The sequence below is a fragment of the Ambystoma mexicanum genome, chromosome 6p, assembly GCF_040938575.1.
Source record: "Ambystoma mexicanum isolate Mex_15411 chromosome 6p, UKY_AmexF1_1, whole genome shotgun sequence".
Classification (NCBI taxonomy): domain Eukaryota; kingdom Metazoa; phylum Chordata; class Amphibia; order Caudata; family Ambystomatidae; genus Ambystoma; species Ambystoma mexicanum.
This window is the reverse complement of record NC_090935.1, coordinates 69,950,562-69,973,427: the sequence shown is the minus strand read 5'-3', so window position 1 is coordinate 69,973,427 and position 22,866 is coordinate 69,950,562.

The following is a 22,866-nucleotide window of genomic DNA, read 5'->3' as shown; positions in this document are numbered from 1 at the left end:
GTTAGATCAGATAATGTGGGTTAATTTTCTGTATCATGGTGCAAGCTGGGAATTGTTGACAATCTCTGTTGGGAAGCGGTATTAGGAAGAGTGTCCCCAGCCCTCCCGTCTATAACCACCGCTAGGGGATCTTGCAATCCATCCTTGTCCATCCCTTCAGCAGATAAATCAATTGCTTGGTTCTCTGGAGGTCTAAGGGCATGCAGGATACTACCCTGTATCTTAGCACAGCATTTGATTTACTGGACCACCAGCTACTGCAACAAGCTCTAGGAAAAGTAGCAAACTGAACCAAAGAAGCAATAGGATGGCTGTCCTCCCTCCTTGCGGATATAATCTCTCAAGTACACTGGGGGGACAAATTCTCTTCTGAATCCAACATCTTTTGCAGTGTCCCTCAGGGCGCTAGTCTCTCACCACTTCTATTCAACTTGTATATAGGATTTTTATGTGAGCTATTAGACCATATTCAGGTGATTTTCACACTGATACCACTCATCTGGTCATGGAACTGAGTGGGAATTATAATAAGGACAGTGCTATGATAAACGACCTCTACAACACCATAGAAGATTGGCGGGCTACAAACTGGATGTGCTTAAACAGTAATAAGACCGACTTGATGGTTTTTGGTTCCAACCAGGCGATGGCCAAACTCACTCCAGACTACCAATCATTTAAAATGAAAGAATCACGTATTGAGGTCTCAGGCAAAGTCAAAACATTGGGCATGACATTAGAAGAATCACTGAATTCAGATACCCAAGCAATGTATGTAAGTAAAAACTGTGCATACTACATCAGACTGCTCAAAGCAATTAAACCATTTCTAAGTGAGAAAAACTGCACTACAATTGCCAGAGCTACAATCTTATCATGCCTGGACTATGGGAATGTGCTCCTTGCAGGAGCCAGTAAACAAAGTATGCACACATTTCAACTGTTCCAAAGCAACACGATGAGAACAATCAAACAAAAAACAAGAACTGAGCATATTAGTGACGCCAGACGCAAACTTCACTGGTTAATGATCGAAGACCGCATACACTTTAAATATGCGTATCTGAAATCCAATATCACCCTATATAACCCTACCCAATATTTAAGATCAGAAGCCCAAGGAGTAATAAGAGGAATGCTTTACAAGAAAAAAAACGACATGCATAGAGCCTTCCCTAACCATCCAGTAGTTAGCTGGAATAATCTCCCTCTGAGCCTTAGGCTGGAGGCCAACCTCCTTACCTTTTGAAAGAAACTAAAAACCTTCCTGTTCAAATAAATTCCTATGGTGATCTGTTGTCACCATTAGGCTGAGAACTGCTCTACTTGTATTGGCACCCTTAAATGTCCTGTGAACACTGTTTGTCTTACTGTCTGTTTTTGTATCACTGTTGCACCCTGATGCCTGTGGGTCTTGGGCGCAGTACAAATAAACAAATAAATAAATAAAAAATCTTCAGGAGTGAGTCATTGTCAACATTATGGGTAGAAGTACTTCTGCTCCTCTTTGATGTACTAATAACCTCTATGACTGTAATTGATGGTACGTGTTGGATGGGACAGTTTGTTTTTACAGAGAAATATACCGCCATTGTACCTCTGCAACTGTCTATAGCCCCCTGTTACAGGAGCTATGCAGCTTCTCTCCTCAATAATTCCTTGTTCACTGCTGCGACAGTTGAATTAATTGATGTTTTTTATGAGCATAAGGTATTTTTGAGAGACTTGCTAGGGCTTTGAAGTGACTTTGTACTTTGGCCGGCATTGCAGGGAAGGATAAAGCAAAGGGGAAAAGGGGAATGGGGGGACAGTGTTAGCGAAAGTTCGGGAGAGATTTGTGTTGCAGTGCTAATCAGCAGTTATAAGCTTTCAATGCTTTCGAAGCAAAATGGCTGAGTTCAGCACACCTTAGGAAGCAGAGAAGTGAATTAGTGATGTTGCCTCGTCGAAGGTACACGTAACAGCTTCCACAGTTAAGATACCTCATCCGACCCCTACTAACCTCAAGTGGACCACAAGCAGTCCACTTCCCTTCATCACTTCCATTCAAAATCCGCGTCGCGCTCTGCGATGTGCCTGCGATTTTGAAGAGTTGAAATAAAGCTCATACTCTAGCAATTGAAATGGGCAAAAGACTCTGCAGACCACAAGCAGACCACTTGCCTTCACCACTTCCCTTCAGGATCCGTAACTAGAATATTAGAGTATAAAGGAATGATTAAGGTTAGGGCTGATATATTTATACATATATGTATATCTATATATCAGTGAATCAATGTTGTTAAAGGGACCTTATTGTTCAGTAAGAAAAACCTATCAAATTCAGTGCAAAACTTTTTGGAAGACACATTACAGTTACTTTGCACTAATAACCTATTCATATTATGGTTACAAGTAAAGCTGAAAAACCCCAGGAATTCGCCAGTTATGGTAAGCTAAGCAACCATAACTAGTGCCACCACTGTGCACTGCTAAGACTAACACTCATGACACACATACACAAACGAGATTGGCCCCATTAGATCCCTCATTTTATTAAACAGGCCCCTCCTCAGTCTTAAAAAAAAACAAGAAAACAGTCTATTAGTGTCATGATTACCTTATCTCTGCAGGAGCGTAAGTGGCCTGAAAAGTCTTTGGGCTGCTGTTGCTGGTCAAAAGGTTCCAACTGTTTAAATGAGAGATAAAAGAAATAGGAGTATTTCTAAAGAGGACTTAACACTCTAAAATGGGCTCCCATTACCCCTGCTGTGAGGTCTTACAATTTGTTATTGGATGCCCGCCTCCATTCTAACCTGTGATTTGTTTTTGTGGAGCACTCCGTAATGCTATCATGCAGGAGTGCAGTGGTATTGAGGCAAGACTTTTCCAGAATGAAGTTTGCGGAATAATTCTGGCGTTGCTGTAATCTTGCTTTGCGTGGTAGTCTCTGGGGACAATAGTGTTGTGAAGGGTGGTTTCTCTTGTAAAAGTCTAATCTCTTTCTGTCTCTCTTTTATTTGCCGGTTTTGAAGAGAGAATCATAAGTTGAAAGACCAAAGAAATATCGAGGCTTAGTACCACAAATGAAATATGCCAATCATGGGTCGAAAAGATACAAGTATCGTATTTCTGTACAGATTTCAAAGCAAACAGATAGCTATCTGGCTCCCAACACATCGCAGTGTGTATCAGCAGACACAGTGAGGGGTGAGAGAGCTGGACATCTTAACACAGACTTTTCTATACAGTTTCCAATCATTGTCCAACCTGTTAGGGGTAATTCTCATGAATGGCTGATTGCCCTTACCTAATGAGTCCCTCAGCAGCTTTGCTGGATTTCTAGGCTTTATTTTTTCCACCTGGTAAGAGTGTGAGCCTTTCCACTCGTACATGTGTTTTTCTGTGTGTATTTTTACCATTTGTGTGATTTTGGGCTCTGGAGCCTCACCTACTCCATGAGCATCATTTTATTGTGTGTTACACAGCACCTTCAGTGCAGTGACACAGGGTTGTCTTTTAGACTTCCCACTGACTCAATTTTTCTGGGACTGACTACTGTCTCCCAGAAACAAGTAAAGTTGCGATTAAATGTATGTAGTCTCTTTAAACTACAGACCCAGTACACCCCATCTTACATGGAGTATTGGAAAGGGTTCATTCTTATCCCTTTCTGTCTGTTTCTCTTGGAGCACTGTTTTGCTCCCTTTTCATCAAGACTTGGCTGGTGGCAGTGGTAACTGTTAGGAAAGATTTCTTAATTGTAGGTAATTTTCCTTCCATGTGGCAACCCCTAAACCTTTTGCTGTTGTTTTCACCCTGATCTAGACTTTGCCAGAGAAGTGCAGCCTTCCACTGCACTCCTCTGGGCTTTCGCTCCATTCTTAAAGGGAAAGTGACATCACATGCTCTTAAGACAGTCAGTACCGGGAAACATTTTTTCCGTAGTTCTTTTCTCATGTTGCAGCTTTCACGCAACATGGCACAAGAGTGCACCATAACTTACATTACCGCGCTCTTGGGTCTCTAGTCACTCTACAGGCCCTAGTAACTCTCGATGGATTTATAACGAACTGTGCAAGTATGTCACGGACGGGACTGGTAGCAGCGATCATTTCTTTGTGTTTTTGAACTTCCTTTTGCCCTGTTAACCGCGCTTCTCGCGTTTGGCCAAAATGGGTGGCCTGGCTTCCAAAATGGCCATGCCACAAGCTTCTTTGTCCTGTCTGTTAACCGTCTTGCTCCTTCACCTTCCCCAGGTCGAGCCGACCCGGGGCCATCCTTATTTGGGCATGTACTTTCCCGTGAAACACAGATGCTTTCGCGGGCTTCTACATGCCTTGTGTGTGCCTCCAGAATGTGGGCTGGGATGTCTGGTCCCAATACACATCCTGGGTGCCAGAGAGTCTAGTGTGTCTTGAATGTCTGGGACCACCGTGGTCCGTGATAGGTCCACGTATGATGTGGGTGTTTTGTGAGCAGTTCTACCATTGGGTCCTCTCCGTTTTGGTGCGAAGGGAACTCTGGATAAGAGGAGGCTGGAAACACCACTACCATGTCGATCTCCTGAGTTCTCACGAACGACGGATACAGGAGCCAAGTATCCTGCAACTAAGAGGCTGAACCGAGGAATCGCAGGTGACCCGCTGAAGGACTGCTCCTCTGCCCTGCTGTCGCCCTGTGAAACCATTCTGCCTCTGATCGAACGAGAAGGCCTGTACTGGTACTTCAACCCTTTGGAATAGTGAGAACAACTATTCTCTGCATCTTCATCATCTCCTGCACATAAGCCTTCGGAAGCGTCTCTGGGCCATCCAGTGGACTGACCAGCTTACCCAGGAGTCTTGCTCTGTCACCACCGTCAGGTTGCTACTGTATTCAGAGTCCTTGACACTCTCACACGATTCGTACACTTGGCATTCCCAGGTCTGAAGTGAGAAGTATACATTGGGCTGACATACACACAGCCGCTTCGTTGCCCTGCTGTGGTAACAATCTGTGTGGGTTCACTGGGTTTGGGACATCCTCAACTCTAACTTCTGCTGCCGTGGAATCTACACGACGCAGAGACGTCCCCTGATCGTATCTGAACCTGCCAGCACTGAAACTGACGTGGAGAAGCCTGGGTCTGCCTGCATCGGGGACCGGTGAGTAGCAACGCTCGGAACTGGTCTCCTCCTGCAGTAGCCGGTAGCTTTTCCTCGCTGTGTTTAACAGCACACCTTTTTCGCACTCACGCTCTGCTTCTGCCCGCAAGTGGAGGCTCCACTTGAGTAGCGGAGATCTGTTCGCCCTCCTTTATTCACCGCTCTGAACTGCCTGATTTCCTTGAAGAGACTCCCCTTGGCCCATTGGCACCAGCGTGTGCAGGTACTTTTGAGCACAAGGCTCCACTCTTCGTAGGGCTCGGACTTCCTTCTAGTTAGGTGGCCTCTGAAGGCGAACAGGGTCTAAACGATTACTTGCACTGCCTGTTTTCCTCCTAATCTAGGTGGTCTGCATATTTCGTGCTTCTAACTCTTTAGATCCTTCGGTAATTGTATATGTATTGTATTTGATTGTGATGTGTTGGTTTACTTGAGTTTTACCGTGATTCTTTACTATGGTCAATGTTACAAAGGCCTTGTAATAAATGTGTCTATATTTTTTATATAACACCTGCTTGGAGTAATTTGTAAGTGTCCTTGCTTTGTGTGCTCATTGCAGGCTTTCAGTCACCCTCACCCCTCTTGAGACCTAGTCTTGAACGCCGCAATCGCTACCTTGATTGGTCTGGCTTGTCCAGAGGTTACCCAGTTCCAAGAAACTAGGCTGGTCTTCTGAACCTCTGCCCCTCCAGGACAGAGTTCAGAAATCCATGTTAACAGTAACTACCCTATTTTTTATACCGCGTTTATCTTAAATAACCATGGTATTGTTTTAGGCTATTATATTAGCTTGGAACATAAACCTGCTTGACCAAATATATTTTATTTCGAATCCGGCTGGGTTTATTCACCATTTCTTTCTCTTAAAGTCTTTCTCGTGTTTTACTCTGCGCGCCAAACTGATTTGGTTACTTTGTTCACCTTCTTTTTGCGGGCTTCTGCACAGAAGCCCTCCTTAAGGCACGTGAAAATCTGTGTAGGCAGGATGTGAGGGAGGGGTCATAGAACCCCTGCCATGGGTTCTCTTGGTAACCCAAGTTGCATTCCTGTTTGATTGGCTGGGTGACTGTCCTTGCCAGGACAGCCACACTGCTGTGTGATTGACAGCCAGGCTGTGTGAATGAGGGAAAACTGCATAAACTATCCTGTATTCACACTCCTCTACTGACTGGCGGAGGAGGAAGCATCGAACACCTACTCTCTTCCCGCCTCAATTCCTCACAAGTCTCCAATGCCACTTCCTCTCCTACCTCTTTTGAATTAGCCATCTCTGCTATTGTTCTGCCTTACTCAGTTCACATCATCTCCATCATTGTCCTACTCATCCCACTGGACCATTTTTGATGATCTTGGGAAACTCCTTGATTCTCTTTTCACTAAACATAATCTCATTCTCTTAGGTGACTTTAACCTTCCCTCTCCAACCACTTATCAGAAATCTGAACTTCAGTCTTTTCTTAGTGACCACTCTCTCCACTCTATCCATAAATGACCTACACACGCAGGGTGTAACTCTTTTGATCTCTCCTTCATCTCTACCACTCTTTCAGCCACAAATACTAATGTCACAACATCTATATCTGATCACTCAATTGTTTCCACCAACTTCTCCTTTCCACCTTCTGACCTTTCCTCACTACTTGTGTCACCTATTATTAAAAAAGAAATATAAACCTTCTGCCATTGCCCCCGTCCCTTTCTCTCTGACCTAAAGTTCACACTCTCCTCCTTCACACTCAGTGCTTCTTCCACCACCTTCTCCAGCTTCCATTTCCTATTATATGACTCATTTGCTTTCACTGCTATGTCTCAGCATCCTCAGCCATGAGTCACCTCATTAATATGCTCTCTCCACACAGACATGCGTCGGCTGTTGCACAGATGGAGGCGTACCCACTCGCATGAGGATCTGCATCTATACTTTTCTGCCATGAAATCTCTCAAGTCCACTCTTGATAGAGCAAAAAGAGAATTCCACTTAACCCTCATTGACCCTCACTCCAACCATCTGTGCCAGCTACCATGCACCCTAAACTCCCTCCTCACTCCTCCCAAGTCTATGACTATCAACTCCACTCTCATAGCTAATGACTTCACTGCAGAAATGTCCTCCCACTCCCCCTCCTACATTTTTCACTCAACTCTACTGTCATCTTCTGCTTCTATCTTCCAATTTAATCACATTAGAACTGACAAAGTGGTGTCTCTACTAATGAACGTTAACCCTTCTTTTGCCCCATGTGAAGAGAGGCAGACTGCATCGGCCCTTCCTCCGATTTTGGCGTTACAGACATGAGCAGTGCACATCGCTTCTAGCATCTATCCCCTCCTCACCATTGTACCACCAAAGTGAAAGACGATACTCACTAAGGCAGACCGACAGAGCCTAACCAGATTACATCACTGAGGCAATAAACCTGCAGGCGATGGGACAACTGAACGAGCTGTAATCATGAAAGAGACAAATGACGTCATGGCTGAGGCCAGCACACGTAGGTGCATTAGAACACAAAGCACATATACATCCAAACAAGAAGATATGTGAACACTAGGTCAAATTGCACTTAGACACAAAGAACATGCTTGCATTCACTAGGTTAGAAGTCATATACTCCCCTTTCTTTGCTGAAGTGCAAGTTGAACGAGCATACACATAAACGCTTGCCTAATGCAGAACGCAACTAAAATTAGTGGCCATGCAAACCAAGATGAAGGACACAGCCACAGTACGTGAATTGGAGACAGTAAGAAGCCTTACCACTGCAGAGAGACCTGTCTTGCTGAGCCATCAAAAGATCCAAGCCTGAACAGCAGAGATAGCAAGTGCACAATTTGCCAGGGTCAGCAGGGAAAGGCAGGTTTGAAGCGGCATTCGAAAAGTACAGAGGACAAACATTTCACAGATGTTGGACATATTTCTATCTTAAGAAGTAAAGAAACAAATGTTCCCACCAGCTCAGACCTGACACCGAATGGAAAGTAGCTAAAAAGGGCTAAAATCCTCATATGTTACTGAGCAGAATATTTCAAAATGTGGTCCCTACAAGCTGTAATGAGATCCCTGTCGAGGTAAGCCATTGTGGGTTGCACGGTCTTGAAGGTGGAGAAAATTGCTTATATTGCCTGATGAGCGATATTGTTGGAGCTAATCAGGTTGAGATGAAGAATGTGTGACTTTTCATAGAGAGCAATCTGAAGCTGCTTACCTAACAAGATCCTGAATGCAGAGCTTAGTGTATAGCTATGCGGGTGTCTTGCTCAGAAACTGCACGGAGCTGACCTATCGGATAACGTGACCTAAAAGATCCCATATCTCTTCCGCCAGACGCCATCACAACTGGCTGACCACGGAGAACAAAATAAAACTCAAGATGGTATCCCTGACCCACAAAGCCCTTAATAACTCTGCCCCTAGTTACCTGACTGACAAATTCGACAGGAGAACATCTCTTATACCAACCAGAGTTGTCAATTCTAATTGCTTGACAATACCGAACTTCAAACTCACTACTATTGGAGGAAATAACTTCCCGGTAAAGGCTGCTAAAACTTGGCACTCACTACCACAAGACCTTAGAGCGGACTTGCCCTACCTTTGTTTCAGGAAAAAAGTCATTCAACTCCTTACCTCGACTGACCTCAGTTGACCGGTGTTACCCACCTCCTACTGGTATTAATCACTAGACCTTCACTCTATAGAGCTGTAATTCTGATTGACCTACTCGAACTTGTATATTTTGTAATTATTTGTGTCACCTTATTGTATTTTCTAATGTACATTTTGCTATGATGTAACCTTGTAAGTTTCGCATTTTCTTGCCACTGCGCCCTGCTACCCCAGGGTCTCGCGTGCACAAAAAGTGAATAAAACAAACAAACAATCAAACGTTGTACTACATTGCTGTTTGGCCTGGAATTGACAGATTGTGTTAAGGTCTGATCGGTGCATAGCTTGGCTCAATTACTTTGTTGTTCTATACATGGCTACCATCCCTGAAATCCAGTGAAATCAAGTATCTAACTGACAAGTGACATGAAACTAAAACTGCCCTTGAGGCGGGGCCTACGCATTGAAATGGTGCCTAAAGGCAAACGCCCTAGAAGCTCGGCACAATGTAGAAAAATATCTAAATGCGGCCCTAAGTCAAAAAAGTGAAAAAAGACGCACAGTTGGAATGAAAGCAGGATGCCCAGGACAAAAACAAGTATCACCGACTTTCTTTCAGGTGATATACAATTCACTAAACAAAACCTGAATCCTATAGAAATCCCTAATAGTGAGCAGGGGCGCTGATTTGGTATCAAGCTCTTTCGCCATGGTGGAAGTCCCGTTGAAGTCTGTATAAAACCCCTTGCTCTCCTGCTTGCAGCACTCCTTGGACAATAATGGATCCTTGCTAAACCTGTCTAAAAGTATAAGGCGAAAATAATTTGGAATGACCAATATGGCACGGAAAACTGCAACATTCTGGCCAGTCCTAACTTTGACATCCTGGGGTCACCCGGTGGCGGGACTGGAACACAAGGTGGGGTTCGTCAGACTTATTTTTCATCTCCACAGGAACCCGAACATGAGGCATCACGCCTAGACTTACTATCAGAACTACTTGCAAAGGTAGAAGCAGTGTTTGCCTTAGGTACATGGGTTGCCACCCATCAATGTATTCTGCACACCATGATGTGTAGAGTCTTGGAGCCTAATGGGCAACCTCAACCCCTGGCAAATGTATCAGTTGGGATAGCACCTGTTGTGATGCCTGGCGCTACAAGCGTCCCTGCATCCCAAAGAGCAGATAAGATCATAATACAGAATAAGATCGCTATGCCACTTGGCATATCAAGTGGGTCAATTGAGATTCGTGATAGTTTAAATGCCACATGGAAGTCTCAGGATTCTGTTAATATTGCAGCTGCTACTTGGGATGGCGCTCTAGATGCCTTACGTAGCGAAATTTCAATGATGAAATCTCCTACCCCCGAAGCACCGGATGGTTCCCTGCAATATGATAGTATGGTGAATTCTTTACCTTCTTTTTGGACCGTCCTCTGAGCCAAGAGGTCAGCCTCCTCCTAGTGGAATATTGAAATCAGCCAAAGTTCCCACTTTGATTAGTTGCATAGCTACAAGCAAACCCCCCAAGTGAAAATGCAGGAATGCCTTGCATGGTAGCAAAAGGGTGACACGCAACAACACTCACTAGACTGGGCATCAAAGTCCGGCATCTCTCCCATTCCTTCGACCAATTCTGTTGGTATGAACTGTGCAACGAGTGACTCGTGTGGAGTGAGGTCATCCTCCTCAGGTGGTGGCCCACCACCAGTCACCAGAGTCATGCTGTAATTAGAGGCACTCTTGGCCTTAGCGCTGAGTTTGAGGTCATCCCAACGCTTCTTGCACTCAGCAGCTGTGTGCACCTCATGGCCGAATGCACTCACATTATCCGGTTCCATGTAATAATGTCACCACAAAAATCTCGCCATGCAAAAATATCGCTGAAAAATGGCCGGTTTTGCCCTGTCCCCATATATATGGTCACCCAAATAATATCACCACAACATTTTCCCGGCAATATTATTTACGGCAACCATATATATGTCGATATTATTACCTGATATCCATTATACGCAAAATGCTTCCAGTGGGTATTCCGATGGGCAGCCGTCGTTTGACAATTCGGCCCCACTATCATGTCACGGCTGTGGGCCCGCATGTAGTCCACAAGGGAGTCCAGTTCCTGCTTGCAGAAAGGCTTTTTCCTTAACATGCAGGAGGCCGTGGCTGTGTCTGGGGTCCCAGCAGCTGCAGATACAACCTTCCTCGTTTGGATAGTAGCGCAGACCCTGGCTGGTTAATGCCACCCTGATCAGTATTAACAGTGGGACCGGTGGATTGAACCAAGGGAGTGGCAGGTTGAAGGACGACCGAAGGCCTGACTTGCGTCAGTGGCTGCTGGGTGCCCTGGAAGGGACCCTGCGCAGCAACATCCGCGGTGCCAGGTTCATTGACCGTGACTGTCCTGGTTGGTAGACTCACAACCGGGTTGTTGTTGGCTGCATCTGCCCCTGCACTTGCCAACACCCGCTGGTCGGGGCAGTAGATGACATCACTGCCCCAGGGACAAGTGCCTCGGTCAGGGCAGCCCTGCGTGCACCTACGGTGTTCCTCCTGACCAGCTGGAAATCCTTCATGGACTCTTCAAGTGCCAACACAGCCTGCGCTGGCAGAACCTGAGCCTGGGTTGTGGTGTCCACAGCTGCGCCTGCAGCTACCATTACCCTTGGGCCCCTGGCAGTCGATGAAACAGACTGCCGGGTCACACGGGCGCCAGTACCAGATGCAAGAACTGCATCTCCTGGAGCCGCAGGGGGTGGTGACATGACTGCACCAACATGTGGCACAGCATTGTCCTGAGCTGCGCGCACCCCTTCCTCTTCCCCCTCTGCAGCCACCCTGGACACCCTGGAGTCCCCCTACTCCCTGGTCACCCAGGCCACGTCCCCGACCACACTCACCACGAGGTGTACGCCCAGCTGAGGCGCACCTCACCTTTGGTGGCCTCCCAACCATGGCACAGATGGAGTAGTGCCGGCACAGATGGAGAAGTGCCAAAGGGAGGTGTACACCACAATTGTCCTGGGCAATTGTGGGGAAGGGGGTGGGATACAAGATGTTATAAGCACCCCTGCACCTGCAAGGCTGTATGTGACCCGGGTGATGAAGTGACGGGTCACGCAACGCTCAGGCACCCCAAAACTGCTGTTAAACTGTGCACGCACCCCGGTAGCCCACGTGTGTGGAATTAACCTCCCGCAGTACGCAGAGGCACCCAGGGACACGAAAAACACATACGCGTGGGATACGCAGGCTACTATGACCTTGAAAATGGGTACGCAATACACAGGGTCACCCACAGTGGGAATAATAGCGTGCGCAACTCACCGTTAGACTAGCGTGATAATGAAAAACAGGCATAGCCAATACCCCCGCCAAAAGAAGAGATACGTCCTTGATCCGCTGTGAAGTAGTGATGGTGCGCAAAACAACACAAAGTAGCAACACACACGTCGGTCTCCACGAAAGGCACGTACAGTGAACTGCCGGGACCCGCTCATCTTTAACCCGTGCTGAGGGAAACGCCCACGTGCGTCACGTCACTTACGCGCATAAGCCCTTTCCTCGGATTACATGCATTAACAGGCGGACGTGCTGTTTTTTCACATGCTGAATCACTATGCTCCCGTCACGAGGGTAACGCCTGCGCATGTAACGTTACAGATGCGCTTACGCGCTAATGGTATTTCCTCAAATTACACGCTGACGTGCACTTTTTTATGTGCAAAATCACTCCGTATCAAGCTGGCCACGCAACAACACACGGAAGACCATGCCCCTGCCCAGAAGGCCGATTTCCTGCCCCAGAGCCCCGAGCACGCTCCCACCTGCCATCTGCTGCTGCCTGCCTGCTGCCCACGTGCCTTGCTATTTGGTGCCTGCACATCAGCCATCTGCAGGGGTCCAGTTGCTGTGTCCACCCCTGCTTGAACAGAAGACTCCCGACTGGAATAACATCGCTCCACAGCCCAGCCCCAGGACCCAGTTGCCCACCCACACCTGTCTCAGGGGTCGCCATGTCGGGGCAAACACCATCCGAGACCACTGGCAAACCCCAGCCATTGAGGCAGAGGGCCACCAGCTTCAGTAAGAAGGAAGTTGGTGTCCTGGTGGAGCAAGTTCTGGGGCATTATGATGAACTCTTCACACCATTGCACCGACAAAGAAGGACGGGATAGGATCTGGGAGGACGTAGTGGTTGCCATCAATGCAGAGGGAGTGGCAACCCGCGACATCAAGCACGTCCGGAAGCACTGGGAGGACTTCAGGACCAGTACCCTCAACAAGGCCCGGCGCCCATGTATGGATGTGTGTGTGCAGGGACATCATGGTAATGCATGTGAGACTAGTAATGCTTGAACCACATGGATGGTGCATGTGTTCCAATGCAACATGGGGAGCAGCATGCGGAATGCACACATGAATGCATGCCTGTCCCTGTTCTTGGACATGGATGGGGGGTGAGAGATGGGTGCTTCTCTCATGTACATGTATGCTGTACATGTCTGTGTGTCTGAGAAGCGTGTGTGTGACTTTGAAATGCCATGGATGCATGACACATGTCTGTGACGATATGTAGATTCACTTATGCAGTCTGGTCACCCTTGTATCCACTGTGTCTGTGGTGTACGAGCCATGATGCATGACACTCCGGTGATGTGTGTGCATGGGATCAGTATGATCCGAGGCCCGTCCGCAGGTAGGGAGGAGGCCCACATCATCTGGCTCTCCACTACCTGTAGACGAGGAGTCCCATGACGGTATGGGATCCGTCCTGATTGGTGTCGCGGTGCGCACGCGTGTCATTCGTGATGACGTGCATGCTTCCTGGGGGGACCACGCACACCATCACGAAGAGCTCCGTGGCAACATGGCCCAGTGTGGAGGGGCCATGGTTGGTGGGTTTCTACATGTGTTGCGCCCTCTGGCAGACCTCTCCTCCTCTGTGGAGACTGTGCACCAGTCATTCTCCCTGCCATCTTCCGGGCCAGATTCCACCAGGGCCCCCTGTGGACCCTTGCCTGACCAACACAGACAGCTTGGTGGAGATCCCATCCCTGCCACAGTCGGGAGTCGGCAGACCAGCAGGGGTGGAAACCTCAACGACTGGAGACCAGCAGATGGAGGATGTGCAGGCATCATCAGACAGGGCACATGGACAGCAGCAGCAGGCCCTAGGTGGGAGCGATGATGGCTCTGGGCCATCAACATCAGAGGGGCAGGCATCGGCCAGAAGGCAGGAGGACCCTGGAATGGGATTGTCTTCCGTGTGGCTGCGGTTGTGCCAGCGGATAGGTGCGTAGCAGGGGCGGGCGGAAGAGACACGGCTCACCATGGTCAGGGCGGAGTTCTCCATGCGCCGGGCGTTGAGCCGGGCTGAGTGCCTCGAGGCAACTCGCAGAGAGTTGGAACAGGCCATGACTGCTTCCCTGCGCGACCTCGGGTCCAGGGCAGAGGCCCGCCTCCAGGAGATTGACATGGAATTCGATGATGCCCTGGCCCATAACATCACAGAGTGAGCCGTAGGACTTGCCCGCCACTATTGTATATAGTTAGTGTTAGGTTTCCTTTCTCTTTTTTTATTTTGGTACGCTTGGACACTGCCCCACGTTTTTGTATATCGTTTTTTTTTACAGGTTTCATTTAATTTGTTTGGCTCATGGACCCTGTTTTCAATGTTTGCACCTAGTTGAACTGTGGATTTCAGAGAAAATATTATTTTACATCACCATGGATCAATGGAATTTTAAATTTAGGTTTCCTTTGGATTTGCTTTGGTGGACGGAGAGTTTGGAATAACTTTATTGTGGATTACTTTGGAATGTGACTTCATTTTTTTCATTCTTGAACATGCATTTTTTTATTGTTTGAAATTGTTCTCATGATTTGATTCCATGTGCTTCATTTTGTGCACAATACAAGAAGATTTATTACTTCCATGTTTGGTATTTGCTCATTGGTTTACTGTGTGTCACAATGTGGGTTTACACAATTACTGGCACCCAGTGTGTGTGTGATGGGCATGTGTTGATGTGCATAGTTGACTTTTGGTTTGTCTCATGAAATAGGCCTTTCAGTGTGGGGTGGATGGGAAACTTGATTGTGTCTCAAGACTGGGGTGGCATGCAGTGGGATTTTGGTGGACATGAGGCCCATGAATATGCATCTTTATGACATGTCGGGTGGGGACATGAGTTAGGGCCTGCTGGCAGGTGCCCGTCAATGCTGGGGGAGTGGGGGTGCAGGGGGACATGAGTCGGGGCCTGCTGGCAGGTACCCGTCAATGCTAGGGGGATGGGGGGAAGGGGGACATGAGTCGGGGCCTGCTGGCAGGTGCCTGTCAATGCTGGGGCAGTGGGGGTGCAGGGTGACATGAGTCGGGGCCTGCTGGCAGGTGCCTGTCAATGCTGGGGGTGTGGAAGCGCAGGGGGACATGAGTACGGGCCTGCTGGCAGGTGCCCGTCAATGCTGGGTGCATGGGGGTGCAGGGGGACATGTGTCAGGGCCTGCTGGCAGGTGCCCGTCAATGCTGGGAGGGTGGGGGTGCAGGGGGACATGAGTCAGGGCCTGCTGGCAGGTGCCCATCAATGCTGGGGGGGTGGGGGTGCAGGGGACATGAGTCGGGGCCTGCTGGCAGGTGCCCGTCAATGCAGGGGTGTGGGGGTGCAGGGGGACATCAGTCGGGGCCTGCTGGCAGGTGCCCGTCAATGCTGGGGGGTGGGGGTACAGGGGGACATGGGTCGGGGCCTGCTGGCAGGTGCCCGTCAATGCTGGGGGGGTGCAGGGGGACATGAGTCGGGGCCTGCTGGCAGGTGCCCGTCAATGCTGGGGGGGTGGGGGTGCAGGGGGACATGAGTCGGGCCTGCTGGCAGGTGCCCGTCAATGCTGGGGGTGTGGAGTGCAGGGGGACATGAGTCAGAGCCTGCTGGCAGATGCCCGTCAATGCTGGGTGGGTGGGGGTATAGGGGGACATGAGTCAGGGCCTGCTGGCAGGTGCCCGTCAATGCTGGTGGGTGGGTGTACAGGGGGACATGGGTTGGGGCCTGCTGGCAGGTGCCCGTCAATGCTGGAGGGGTGCGGGGGGACATTAGTCGGGGTCTGCTGGCAGGTGCCCGTCAATGCTGGTGGGTGGGTGTACAGGGGGACATGGGTTGGGGCCTGCTGGCAGGTGCCCGTCAATGCTGGAGGGGTGCGGGGGGACATTAGTCGGGGTCTGCTGGCAGGTGCCCGTCAATGCTGGGGGGGTGGGGGTGCAGGGGGACATGAGTCGGGGCCTGCTGGCAGGTGCTCGTCAATGCTTGGGGTGTGGGAGTGCAGGGGGACATGAGTCGGGGCCTGCTGGCAGGTGTCCGTCAATGCTGAGTGCATGGGGGTGCAGGGGGACATGGGTCGGGGCCTGCTGGCAGGTGCCCGTCAATGCTGGGGGGTGGGGGTGCAGGGGGACATGAGTCGGGGCCTGCTGGTAGGTGCCCGTCAATGCTGGGGGTGGGGGTGCAGGGGGACATGAGTCGGGGCCTGCTGGCAGGTGCCCATCAATGCTGGGTGGGTGGGGGTGCAGGGGGACATGAGTCGGGGCCTGCTGGCAGGTGCCCGTCAATGCTGGGGGTTGGGGGTGCAGGGGGACATGAGTCGGGCCTGCTGGCAGGTGTCCGTCAATGCTGGGGGTACAGGGGGACATGGGTCAGGGTCCTGCTGGCAGGTTCCTTTCAATGCTGGGGGGTGGGGGTGCAGGTGGACATGAGTCGGGGCCTGCTGGCAGGTGCCCGTCAATGCTGGGGGTGTGGGGGTGCAGGGGGACATGAATCGGGGCCGGCTGGCAAGTGCCTGTCAATGCTGGGTGGGTGGGGATGCAGGGGGACATGAGTCGGGGCCTGCTGGCAGGTGCCCATCAATGCTGGGTGGGTGGGGGTGCAGGGGACATGACTCAGTGCTCACTGGTGCATGGTGACATGTGGGCTGGCTGGGGGGCATGGCCAGGTTGGATGGGCTGCCTACAGGACATGACCAGGGGTACAGGGTAGTCCCCTGTGGTGTGGGCTGGCTGCAGGGGCTGGGGAGGGGGTACAGGGCACACCTGGAAGGACCCACACTGCCAATTCACATGTGGAACACCCCGCGCACCCCTCAGAATACACATACCATGCTCACCCAGCTAAATCGCGTGTGATTCTCCCCGCGCACCCCCGAAATACACGTACCCCGCTTGCACAGGGCCTATCACATGTGATTCTCCACGCGCACCCCCAAAATACATGTATCCCGTTCGCACAGGGCCTATCGCGTGTGATTCTCCCCGTGCACCCCTCAGAATACAAATACCCCGCTCGCACAGGGCATATCGCGTGTGATTCTCCACGCGCACCCCCGAAATACACGTTCCCCGCTCGTACAGGGCCTATCATGTGTGATTCTCCACACACACACCCAAAATACATGTACCCCGCTCGCACAGGGCCTATCGCGTGTGATTCTCCACGCGCACCCCTGTAATTCACGTACCCTGCACGCACAAGGCCTATCGCGTGTGATTCTCCCTGCGCACCCCCAAAATCCACATACCCATTCGCACAGGGCCTATCGCATGTGATTCTCCCCGCGCACCCCTCAGAATACACGTACCCCGCTCACACAAGGCCTATCGCGTGTGATTCTCCACGAGCACACCAAAATACATGTACCCCACTCGCACAGGGCCTATCGCGTGTGATTCGCACCCCTGAAATACACGTACCCTGCTTGCAAAGTACCTATCACGTGTGATTTTCCATGCGCACCCCCGAAATACACATACCCCGCTCGCACAAGGCCTATTGCGTGTGATTCTCCACGCGCACCCCGCTGCGAGCGGGGTACATGTATTCGGAGGGGTGTACAGGGAGTTTTACAGACGTTTTCGTGGTTGGGGAGCTGTATGCACACTGTGCGCCAGTCGCGTGCGCCACTTGTGTGCCGGATTCTATGAATTACCCCCTCTGTGTCAATATGTTAAACTGGTACACACTGTGTGCCAATTCAAAATGGTGTACAAATCCATTTGATCTGCTTTTACTTACTTTTATGAAAAAGTAACACAGTGCTGCTTTTATAAATGCAGAAATTCTTCCCAAACAATATTTTTAAAAGCACAGAATTGTATATGTTTATTTGATATGCATGTCATAGTTTTGAAACTTGAAGTTCAGTCATGTTTTTTTCTTTACATTCTGAGACTTGTAGTTTGAGTTTTATAATGGGAGAAGTGGGATTGGAAGTGACAGAATGCAAAGGATAAAATAAAGGCTTAATAAGCACCTGTGGATTGGAATGTGTGAAGTTGGGATGTATGCATGTGCTGCCAACCTATTAAACTGGCACTGCTGTACATGCACATATGCATTTGTTTTACTTTCATCAAAATACTTGTAAAAAGAAAGATTTTGAAACACAGAATATTCTAATTGTTTGCTCATTCATGTGAGCAGGTGATGAATACTGCAATGCATGGCATTTGCTACAGTGGTTAACTCTCTCTCTCTCTCAATATATATATATATATATATATATATATATATATATATATATATATATATATATATATATATATATATATATATATATATATATATATATTTGTGAAAGAGTTGAAGATGTTTCTTTTTAAATATAAGCATACCTGTAATACCTTTTGTTAGATGCAGATCTTGTTGAATCTGGTAATAGAAATCTTGGACAGTTACACAGTAGTCTCTGTTATGTTATGTTATGTTACCTGAACTTGTAGAGCGCACGGTCGCCCAAGGGCATCATGGCGCTGCTTGAGGAAGCTACCAAACAGGAAGAACAGTAATAGTCAAAAAGCTAAAATAAAGTAGTTTTCAGAGCTTTCCTGAAAGCCAAATGGTTAGAGGTAGACTTGAGTGGTAGTTGGAGGGTGTTCCACAGCCTGGCCGCGGCAATGGAAAAGGCTCTGCCACCGAGTCTTTCCCGGTTATACCTAGGAACCACCAAGAGGTTGGTGTTCAGGGAACGAAGATTGCGTTCCGGGATATAACGGACAAATTTAGTTTGAAGAAACTTGGCACCTAGGCCCTGGATTGCTCGGTGGACAATACACAGTGACTTGAACTTAACTCGCTGGGCCACTGGGAGCCAGTGGAGTTGGCGAAGCACTGGCGAGATATGTGCTCCATAGGGAGAACCTGTGGCTAGTCTGGCTGCCAGGTTCTGCATGCGTTGGAGAAGTTGGAGAAGGCCTGCCGGCTGAGCGAGGTATAGGGAGTTACAATAGTCCAACCGTGAGAGGACTAATGCAGCCACCACAGGAGGGCGCATAGCCTCTGGGATCATAGGGAGGACCGTCTTAAGTACCCTAATCTGGTGGTGGGTGGATTGGCAGACCGTTGAGACCTGATTTGTCATGGACAGGGAGGTGGAAAGAATGACCCCTAAGTTCTTTACTTTGTCCACTGGGCAGGGGGCCTAGTGAAGTAGGCCAAAATGCAGGGGTCCATAATGATGGGCTGGGAGGACAACCCACCAGCATCACCTCAGTTTTATCGCCATTGAGCTTGAGCCAGTTTTGGTCCATCCAGCCACCGACTGATGTCAGACAGTCATGAAGAGAAGCTGAGACCTTGGTATGATCCTGATCCAAACGGATCAGGATTTGAGTATCATCCGCGTAGGAATAACAATTAAGTCCATACGAGCGGATAAGGCAGACCAGTGCCCATATATAAATATTGAATAAGATAGGGGAAAGAGAGGATCCCTGGGGGACACCACAGGTGAGGGCACAAGGGACAGAGAGGAAAGGGGGCATAGCAAGGGTCTGAGTGTGATCTGCAAGAAAAGAGGTAAACCAAGCCAGGGCTGATCCAGAAATCCCGATTTGTGCTAGACGTGAGAGGAGGATAGGATGGTCCACCGTATCAAATGCGGCGGACAGATCCAGCAAGATCAAAGCTCCAACTCCACCTGCGTCCGCAAGTCTGGACATATCGTCTTGCACTGAGACAAGCACACTCTCCGTCCCTCTTCCTGGCCTAAAGCCTGCCTGGGCAGGGTTAAAGATCTTAGAAGATTCCAGAAAGGAGGACAGAAGGGGCGTGACCAAAGATTCCAAGAGTTTAGACAAGAACGGGAGCAGGGATATGGGGCGAAAATTAGAAGGGATAGTGGGATCAAGAGACGGCTTCTTAAGCAGGGGAATAACCCTAGCAGATTTGAGTTCCGGCGGAACCAAACCAGACTGGCAGGAGGTATTTATAGCCACTGTGACGTCGAACAGAATGTCTGGGGCAATTGTCTTCATCATGCTTGCCGGAATAGCATCCTCTGGAGAGGAGGATTTAATTTTAAGGATCGCTGCTAGAACCTCTGCCTCAGTGAATAGAGGAAAGGTAGACCAGCTGGCAGGGGGGTCAGTGAGGATGAGTGGCACAAAGCTGGTAGTGCCGGAAGAATGCATAGCGAGAGATTTGGCGATGTTAGATCGTATCACATCGATTTTCGTGTTAAAGTACGATGCCAGGTCATTGCATAGCTTTTGCGATGGTTTAAGCGTAGAAGTAAGGGGTTCAGAGGAGGAGAGTGATTGGACAATAGAGAATAGTGTTTTAGGTTTACATAGAGCACTTTCAATTTTTTGAGCAAAAAAAGTGGCTTTGGCCAGTTTGACATTGGCTAAGTAGGTAGAAAGACTAAGCTTGTACAAGTCTTTAAGTAAAGGGTCATAACTAGTCCGCCATTTGCGTTCAGCTTGTCTGAGTAGCAGGCGGGCGCTTTTAAGCTGATCAGTAAACCAGGGCTGAGAGAGTAATCTCCGACTCTGGGTAAGTTTAGGTGGAGCAAAAACATTGGCGGCGGACAGCAGCGATATTGAGAGCGTAGATAGAGATACAGGTCCCAAGGAGGTGCACTTAGAGACGATACAGGCACCAAGTGCCTTGGGATCAACTGATCACCAGGAGCGAAGTAGCGTCTTGGGGGGAGAACTTTATAAACAGGAGTGGCTAGAATGAACGGGCATGAAATCAGATAGTGATCAGACCAGGTCACTGGCTCAATAAGGCCTGGGCCGAGTAGAATATTATTGGCAAATACCATGTCCAGAGTATTTCCATGCAGGTGAGTGGGTGCTTGGATCAAAGGACAGAAATCAAGATCAGGGAGGCTATCCAAAAGCAAGTTGAGTTCATCTGATCTTGGAGGGTTAAAATGCAGATTTAAATCACCTAATACCACGAGATTGGTATACTGCAGGTTTAGGGCAGCAATAAGGTCAGCTAAGCCCTTCCCAAAAGTTCCTATAGGGCCCGGGGGGTGGTAGACAAGCAGGAGGTGGGTGACACAAGATGTCGACAACTCGCATCGACAGAGGAGGGCTTCCATATTAAGTGTATGTGAGCAAGGTATCTGGCTAACCGTGTACTTGTCTCTAAAAATAACTGCAATGCCTCCACCGCGCTTGGGGGGCGGGCGATCATAGTGGGTGATGCGGTAATTGGGGGGGGAGGGCTTGCACTACCGTAGGCGCCGAGCTCGGTGTCAGCCAAGTTTCAGTTAAGCATAAGAGGGCTGGCTGCCTATTTGTTAACAGGTCCCAGATTTCACCCGTGTGAGCTGGAAGGGACCTTGTGTTGAGCAGGCACAGAGTGGGGGTATCCAGCGTGGGCTCAATGCTATGAGTACTTCTGGTGGGGGAGGAGGTGGGTGAGGCTGTGTTGTGGTTCCAGCCAATTGGCCACCTGGTGTTGGGGTGCGCCAAAGAAGTTAAGAAATTTCTATCTAAGTATCCCTTCCAGCACGTCCCGGCACGGACGGGCACAGACGGGCTTGCCTTAAGCGCGCCTTCGGCGCGCTAGCGGCGCGCTGGCGGCACGCCCGCTACGCCCGCCCGCTGCGCGGGCAGCCGATCCAGCACATAAGTGCCTGATGCGGGATGAAAGCGAGGCGGGAGGCGGAGGCTGAGCCCAAGGGCAAAGAAAGAGGACTAGCGAGTCGTCTGAGCCCAAGGGATTCCCCTCAACAATGCCGGAAGGATTTAGCAATCACTCGGAACCTTCAAACATTCAGTAACTTCATGCATCCAAGCACGTTAAAACACACCACTACACAGTTGTAATGACAGAAAACAACAATAAAAATAAGTAGCGCAATACTTTAAACAAAATGATTTAAGAACCGATTTTAGGAGCTGTCCTCGAGTGGAGCAGCTTCCTCAAAGTCTCTGATGCAGATGCCTTTCATTAACAGGAGATATGTACTCTGAGAGTTCAAGTGTGCATCTGAAGTGTTGAACTGAGATGACAGGGTTATTTGTAGAAGTTTGGATGTGATTAGTGAATGGATTGTGACTCTTTGAAAGCAGCCAATGAGGGTGTGTTGATAACATGAAAGTGGAAAGGGTAGACGGGCTGCACCTGTGTTATGGGATCCGCGCACACAGCAGTAGTCCGCGGACAGCACATGCCACATCCGGGTCTTTTGAGGATGCCTGGCATGGAAAGGAGACTGCAGGAATTAGCCAAATAGGTTTCCTTGCTTTGGTGTAGAGGAACAGAGGCTAGCAAGAACTTTGATAGTAGGTGTTTTGAGAGGACTGAACATTTCCATGGCAATGTCTTTCAGAAAGCAGAGTGAGTGGACTTTGGGGGACTCGTGGGTCCATTAGTTGAAGGTGTATGCTGAGCATTGTGGAATAGCCAAAAATCTTGGATTCCCTGAATTGGTAGTATTCTGGAATGGAGTGCGGGGCATGTAGTTGGTGGACCTGCTCCGATTTTGTGCAAATATGGTTGAATTGAAACATCCAGACATTATTATTGCTCATTGTGGTGGGAACAGTTTGGGGTATGTGGCTGGAATTTCCTTGCAGTTTGCAATGAAGGAGACATTGGGAAAGTTGAAGGAAATGTTCCCTAATTCAAAAAAATATATTTTTTCACACATTGCCCAGAGACAGATGTGGATGCGCTTTAGTTTATTTGGACCACAAATGGAAAAAGCGAACTGCAACGTCAATAAAGCTCTATCTGCTTTTCTGTGAGATGTTGGCATGACATTGTTTCATAATGAGAACATTAAATTTGATATTGACGACAGTTTTCAGAGAGATGGGGTCCATCTCCAGATTGTTGTGGAAAG